This window comes from Rutidosis leptorrhynchoides, chromosome 5 (genome assembly GCF_046630445.1).
Source record: "Rutidosis leptorrhynchoides isolate AG116_Rl617_1_P2 chromosome 5, CSIRO_AGI_Rlap_v1, whole genome shotgun sequence".
Lineage (NCBI taxonomy): Eukaryota > Viridiplantae > Streptophyta > Magnoliopsida > Asterales > Asteraceae > Rutidosis > Rutidosis leptorrhynchoides.
Genome location: NC_092337.1, coordinates 367392869 through 367400300, shown reverse-complemented (window position 1 = coordinate 367400300; position 7432 = coordinate 367392869).

The following is a 7432-nucleotide window of genomic DNA, read 5'->3' as shown; positions in this document are numbered from 1 at the left end:
TTGGTGTAAATAAATATGTATATTTATATGTATTATATATATATATATGAATATAAACAAAAGTATATATATAATGATTTAAAATAATAAAATACAATAGATCAGTAAGATTTCGTATATAAAATAAAATACAAGATAATAAATTCTTTATTAAAATAAAGTTATATATAGATGTGTATGAGTCCTATAAATAATTATTATGATATACATATTGGATAAATATTATATGATATTATAATTGGATATAATTAAAAATATGTAATTTTAATATATTAAATTTAATTACAAGTTATGACATAAGTTGTTGTTATTATTATTACTTTCATTAATATTATTACATTTAATATTAATATTAACACCAGTATTATTAATATTATTGTTTGTAATATGAAAATTTATATGTACAAATTGTTATAGTATTATCATTATTAATAATATTATTATTATTATTAATATTGATATTATTATAATTATTAATTATAATTATTTTGTTATTGCCATTTTTTTATATTTAATATCATTATTATTATTTATTAGTATTATAATTATTAATATAATTACTATTAGAGTTATTATTATTAATACTTATTAAATAATACATTTTTTTATAATTAACATTAATAATTAATAATATGATCAGTATTATTATTATATAATTATTATTATTATTATTAATATATTTATTAATTAATAATAATTATTAAATAAACTATAAATCATCAAAAACTAGTAAGAATTGATTTCCAGTATCTTTCATACTGTGTGTGATTTTTCCTTTAGTCTTTAACTCGTACAAATCATGAACAGGTTTAGCCAAAAATCAGTTGGCCATCGTAATCATAATTTTTTTTATTTAAATTACTTTTCTGTCATAATCGAATATATTTCCTGTCAATTACGTGATTGAATCTGTTAGATGTCCCTCTCAAAATTAATTTATGATTTAATTTAGCTGCTAAATTATAACTTCAATCCTATCATATATATTAATCTACAAATCGAAAGTTTAACAGAAAAAAATGGGTGTCGACCTCTGTTTGAACTCAAATAATCAATGGCTCGATTTCGTAATTATTTTTAAAATCTATTAATGCAGTTTCATTAGGAATCTTCAAAACAATCTTTCTGCAAAACTTGAAGTTCCAGTTATTACTATCAAACTTTAATTTTCGAGTCAAAGTTAATTGTCAAAAAGTCAAAGTTTATGTTCATCGCGAAATTCGTAATCGTTTCAATGTTTTCTGTCAAATTGATGATTTAGTAAGATTATAGGAACGAATTGAAACCAATTTGATGTTGTGAGTTTTGGCTAAAACTTTATGGAATTGAAAATCAATTTTTTTTTGTTAAAATCCTTCACGAATGCAGCAGCAGCCTTTTTTCTGTTTCTTTTTTTTTTTCTCTTTGTTTGTTTACTGATTAAACCAATAACGAGTAGGGTAATTGTGAATCTGTGAAAATCTAAGTCCTTGAGTGTTTTGATTTTTTGATCGATTGAGAGTTTAAAGGATGAAGAAGAAGAAGAGAATTAGGGAAACAGGAACATCAGGTTTTATTTAATTTAGAAGTGATTTAAATCAGAAACATAGAAACGGTGGAGTGGTTTGAGTGATTATCAGGTGAACGGGGGAGTCATGGGTTCGAGTCCCATACTAGCTGTTTTCTTTTTAAAAAGGGCTACAAAGGTATAATACTTTTATTACTATTATTATTATTGTTATTATTATTTTCATTATTATTATTATTATTATTGATTATTATGCTATTATTATTAGGAGTGTAATATTATTACTAACCTAAAGAATGTTATTATTTTTAAAAGTAATTAATGTTATTATTTTCATCATGGTTATTATTATTATTAATATTACTTATTAGTATTATGGTATTATTAATTGTTATCAATATTTTCAACTATAGCAAATTATCATTAAAACAATTATTATTGTTACGATTAGGATTATGAATTAATGTTATAGGAGCTTTAGTCATTAGTTTTGAAATTTAACACAAAGATTATAATTTTCATGATTAGGATTATAAAGGTTTTAATAATATTATTACAAATATGAAAAAATAAAAATCTTAGATATAAAGATTAACAGAAAAATCATTAAGTTACAATTTGGATTAGTTTATGATTCATAAGAAATACTAAAATTTCTATAACTATTATTATCATAGTACAACTTGGTATTATAATTATTAATATCATTATTTCTAATAATATTATTATTATCGCTTTTATCAATATTATTATTATAAAATATTATTACTTTTATTAACCTTAGTATTACCAAAATTAATAATAATTTCATAAACAAAGGATCTTAATATAAAAGATATAACTTTAATATACATGACATAACTATATTAATATTAAGATAGATAAAATGGAACATATATAAATAAATAAGGAAACTTATAAATTATTAAATATAACAATTACATCACTAATAATAATATATAGATTTATTCAAATACAAGTATATGTTTTAATATATATATATACATGATATAGGTTCGTGAATCCGAGGCCAACCCTGCATTGTTCAATATAGTCATATGTATTTTTACTACAAAATACATTAGGTGAGTTTCATTAATCCCTTTTTTAAATGCTTTCGCAATATATATTTTTGGGACTGAGAATACATGCGCTGCTTTTATAACTATTTTACGAAATAGACACAAGTAATCGAAACTACATTCTATGGTTGAATGATCGAATCGAATATGCCCCCTTTTAGTCTGGTAATCTAAGAATTAGGGAACAGACACCCTAATTGACGCGAATCCTAAAGATAAATCTATTGGGTACAACAAGCCCCATCCAAAGTACCGGATGCTTTAGTACTTCAAAATTTATATCATGTCCGTTGGAGGATCCCGGAATGATGGGGATATTCTTATATGCATATTGTGAATGTCGGTTACCAGGTGTTCAATCCATATGAATGATATTTTTGTCTCTATGCATGGGACGTATGTTTATGAGAAATGGAAATATGAAATCTTGTGGTCTATTAAAATTATGAAATTATTATTTATGTTAAACTAATGAACTCACCAACCTTTTGGTTGACACTTGAAAGCATGTTCATTCTCAGGTATGAAAGAAATCTTCCGCTGTGCATTTGCTCATTTTAGAGATATTACTTGGAGTCATTCATGACATATTTCAAAAGACGTTGCATTCGGGTCGCCGCGTTCATCAAGATTATTATTAAGTCAATTATAGTTAGATATATTATGAAATGGTATGCCTGCTGTCAATTTTTGATGTAATGAAAGATGGTCTTTTCGAAAACGAATGCAATGTTTGTAAAATGTATCATATAGAGGTCAAGTACCGTGCGATGTAATCACCTGTTGTGAATCGTTTATAATCGATATGGACTTTGTCCGGATGGATTAGGACGGGTCATCACAAATAATAATAATAATAATAATAATAATAATAATAATAATAATAATAATAATAATAATAATAATAATAATAATAATAATAATAATAATAATAATAATAATAATAATAATAATAATAGTAGTAGTTTTACCTACTATTGAAGTCCATTAAAAGCTCATGAGTAAAATTAGCCCAAGTGTAATTAAAAGGAGTCCAATATGTTGCAAGTCCAAATTAGAATTTCTAGTCCAATAGGCCCAACAACAACTTGATCTCGACCCAACATGTATTCTGGCCCAACAGTTTTTATTAAAAACAAAACGCTGTGGCCTGGTTTCGAACCTAGGACTTCTCGTTAACCAGGCAATACTCCACACCACTCTTCTATTTGATTTTATCTGCTTAAATCAGAATCTAATTAAAGATAAACTGAAATCTTTTCTATTCTCTAATATCTTCTTCAAAGGCAACCCAGAACTATTCAGTTCTATACATCATCAAATCGTTACGATCATCATCATGATCTCATCATCATCATCATCATGATCATTGTATCATCATCAACATCGTTATTATTATCATTATTAATTATTTGATTATCATCATCATTAATTCGATTATAACCGCCCATTATCAACATCTTTATCATTCAACCGTCATCACCATCATTATCAATACCATGAATCATTATCATTATAATTCATCATCATCCTCGTCCTCTCTCCCCGTTCACTATTAACGTTGGGTTGTAAACTGATTATCGAAGCAAAAAAAAAAAAAAAAGATGCAGCAACAGACGAACGAACTGTACAGCAGCAGCATCCACGTCGGTTTAGTGACGATTTTGGGGCTGTCTTCGATGAAAAACCAAAGAACACAGACGCATCAACAACAAGTTTGTTGCAGGTGGGTATACGAAGAAGAATACAAGAGAGAAGGAGGAGAGAGAAAGAGATGAATGCAGGTGGTACCGTGGTGTATGGTTGTTTAGAGTGATGAAGGTGGAGATGGAATACGAGAGATAAATAGATAAAGAGGTGGTGACCGAAGGTTGTGAGGGTAGAGGATGACGGTTGTCTGCAGCAGTAAACAGGAGCCACAACAGAAGTGATAGTAGGGTTTTTGGGCAGTTTTTGGTAGTAATTTCCAGCTGCAAAAAGTGTTGGGTGGTGGCGGTAATGATGGTGATTAAAGGGAGGTCGATGGTGGTTGCAATGGTGGCCGATGGGTGGTGACGGTGAGATGGTAATGGTGTTTATTCTCCATCTTCCTCTTGATATACTTATATAGAGATATATGATATGTACCATAATATTAATAATAATAATATAATATTAATTAAAATATAATAAAAATTCTTAAAAACATGTGAATTGAATCACAAACAGGAAAAGCCATCGATGTATGTGTCCCTTCTACTGACAGTTTCTCCCGGATGGCTATATCGTGTCCATTGCTAAACAGTTAAGGTATAAAAGTGTTCCTAAAAAATCCCAAATTTTTAGCTTAAATATATTTAATTATTTCACTCATTAACTATTTGAAACCTGATTAAAAATATTCGATAATTATTTATTTTCTGTTCCAATTTATATGTACGGAGTACTAATATTTAAACTTAAAAAGGTAAAAATATTTTTAACAAATCTAACATCTTCGTAATCGATTTACAGTTCAACTTTTATTTTAGTCCTTCATGAACATGTAATATATCTATATTAAAACTAATGAAACGTCAACCGAGTGTTACTGACGTTTTCTAATTAGGCTCGAAATCATTCATTTTCAATATACACATTATATATATATATATACATATATGTATATATATATATATATATATATATATATATATATATATATATATATATATATATAAATCTTAATTAATAAGTTTAAGCAAATAAATATATTAATTATATTCTTTTAAACAACTAAATATAATATTTTATATTTACAAGTAACATTTATATATATATATATATATATATATATATATATATATATATATATATATATATATATATATATATATATATATATTAAATATATATGTAACTATTTACAAATAGTTGTTCGTGAATCGTCGGGAATGGTCGGGAATGGTCGATGGTCAATTGAATATATGAAACAGTTCAAAGTTTTTGAGATCCAACTTAACAGACTTTGCTTATCGTGTTGAAAATACAATATTGTATCGAGAGTTTGATTTAAAATTAGTCGAAATTTTCCGGGTCATTACAGTTTTCAACCGTTGTTGAATTTGAATGATCTTCTCGGTAGTTTCTTGTATTATCTCCGGACCCGTAATCTGTCTATCCCCCACTTCACTCCAACAAATCAGAGACCTGCACTTTCTATCATAAAGTGCTTCAAACGGTGCCATCTCAATGCTTAAATGGTAGCTGTTGTTGTAGGAAAATTCTGCTAACGGTAGATGTCGATCCCAACTGTTTTCGAAATCAATAACACATGATAGGCAGTACTCATGTCTAGACGAGTTCCTAATGATTGCTGTAATGTCTACCAGAATCTTGAAATAAATCTGCCATCCCTATAAGAGATAATAGAGATTGGTATTCCATGTCTGGAGACGACTTCCTTCAAATACAGTCGTGCTAACTTCTTCATCTTGTCATATTCTCTTATTGGTAGGAAGTGTGCTGATTTGGTGAGACGATCAACTATTACCCAAATAGTATCAAAACCACTTGTAGTCCTTGACAATTTAGTGATGAAATCCATAATAATGTTTTCCCATTTCCATTCCAGGATTTCGGGTTGTTGAAGTAGACCTGATGGTTTCTGATGCTCAGCTTTGACCTTAGAAAACGTCAAACATTCTCCTACATATTTAGCAACATCGGCTTTCATACCTGGCCACCAAAAAAGTTTCTTAAGATCCTTGTACATCTTTCCTGTTCCAGGATGTATTGAGTATCTGGTTTTATGAGCTTCTCTAAGTACCATTTCTCTCATATCTCCAAATTTTGGTACCCAAATTCTTTCAGCCCTATACCGGGTTCCGTCTTCCCGAATATTAAGATGCTTCTCCAATCCTTTGGGTATTTCATCTCTTAAGTTTCCCTCTTTTAAAACTCCTTGTTGCACCTCCTTTATTTGAGTAGTAAGGTTAGTGTGAATCATTATATTCATAGCTTTTACTCGAATAGGTTCTCTGTCCTTTCTGCTCAAGGCGTCGGCTACCACATTTGCCTTCCCCGGGTGGTAACGAATCTCAAAGTCGTAATCATTCAACAATTCAATCCATCTGCGCTGCCTCATGTTCAGTTGTTTCTGATTAAATATGTGTTGAAGACTTTTATGGTCGGTATATATAATACTTTTGACCCCATATAAGTAGTGCCTCCAAGTCTTTAATGCAAAAACAATTGCGCCTAATTCCAAATCATGCGTCGTATAATTCTGCTCGTGAATCTTCAATTGTCTAGACGCATAAGCAATTACTTTCGTTCGTTGCATTAATACACAACCGAGACCTTGCTTTGAGGCGTCACAATATATCACAAAATCATCATTCCCTTCAGGTAATGACAATATAGGTGCCATAGTTAACTTTTTCTTCAACAATTGAAACGCTTTTTCTTGTTCATCCTTCCATTCAAATTTCCTCCCTTTATGCGTTAATGCAGTCAAGGGTTTTGCTATTTTGAAAAAATCTTGGATGAATCTCCTGTAATAACCAGCTAGTCCTAAAAATTGGCGTATGTGTTTCGGAGTTTTCGGGGTTTCCCACTTTTCAACGGTTTCAATCTTTGCTGGATCCACTTGAATACCTTCTTTGTTCACTATATGACCGAGGAATTGAACTTCTTCCAACCAAAATGCAGACTTTGAAAACTTAGCGTACAGTTTTTCTTTTCTTAACAACTCTAGCACTTTTCTCAAATGTTCTTCATGCTCTTGGTCATTCTTTGAGTAAATAAGTATGTCATCGATGAAAACAATGACAAACTTGTCAAGGTATGGTCCACACACTCGGTTCATGAGGTCCATGAACAC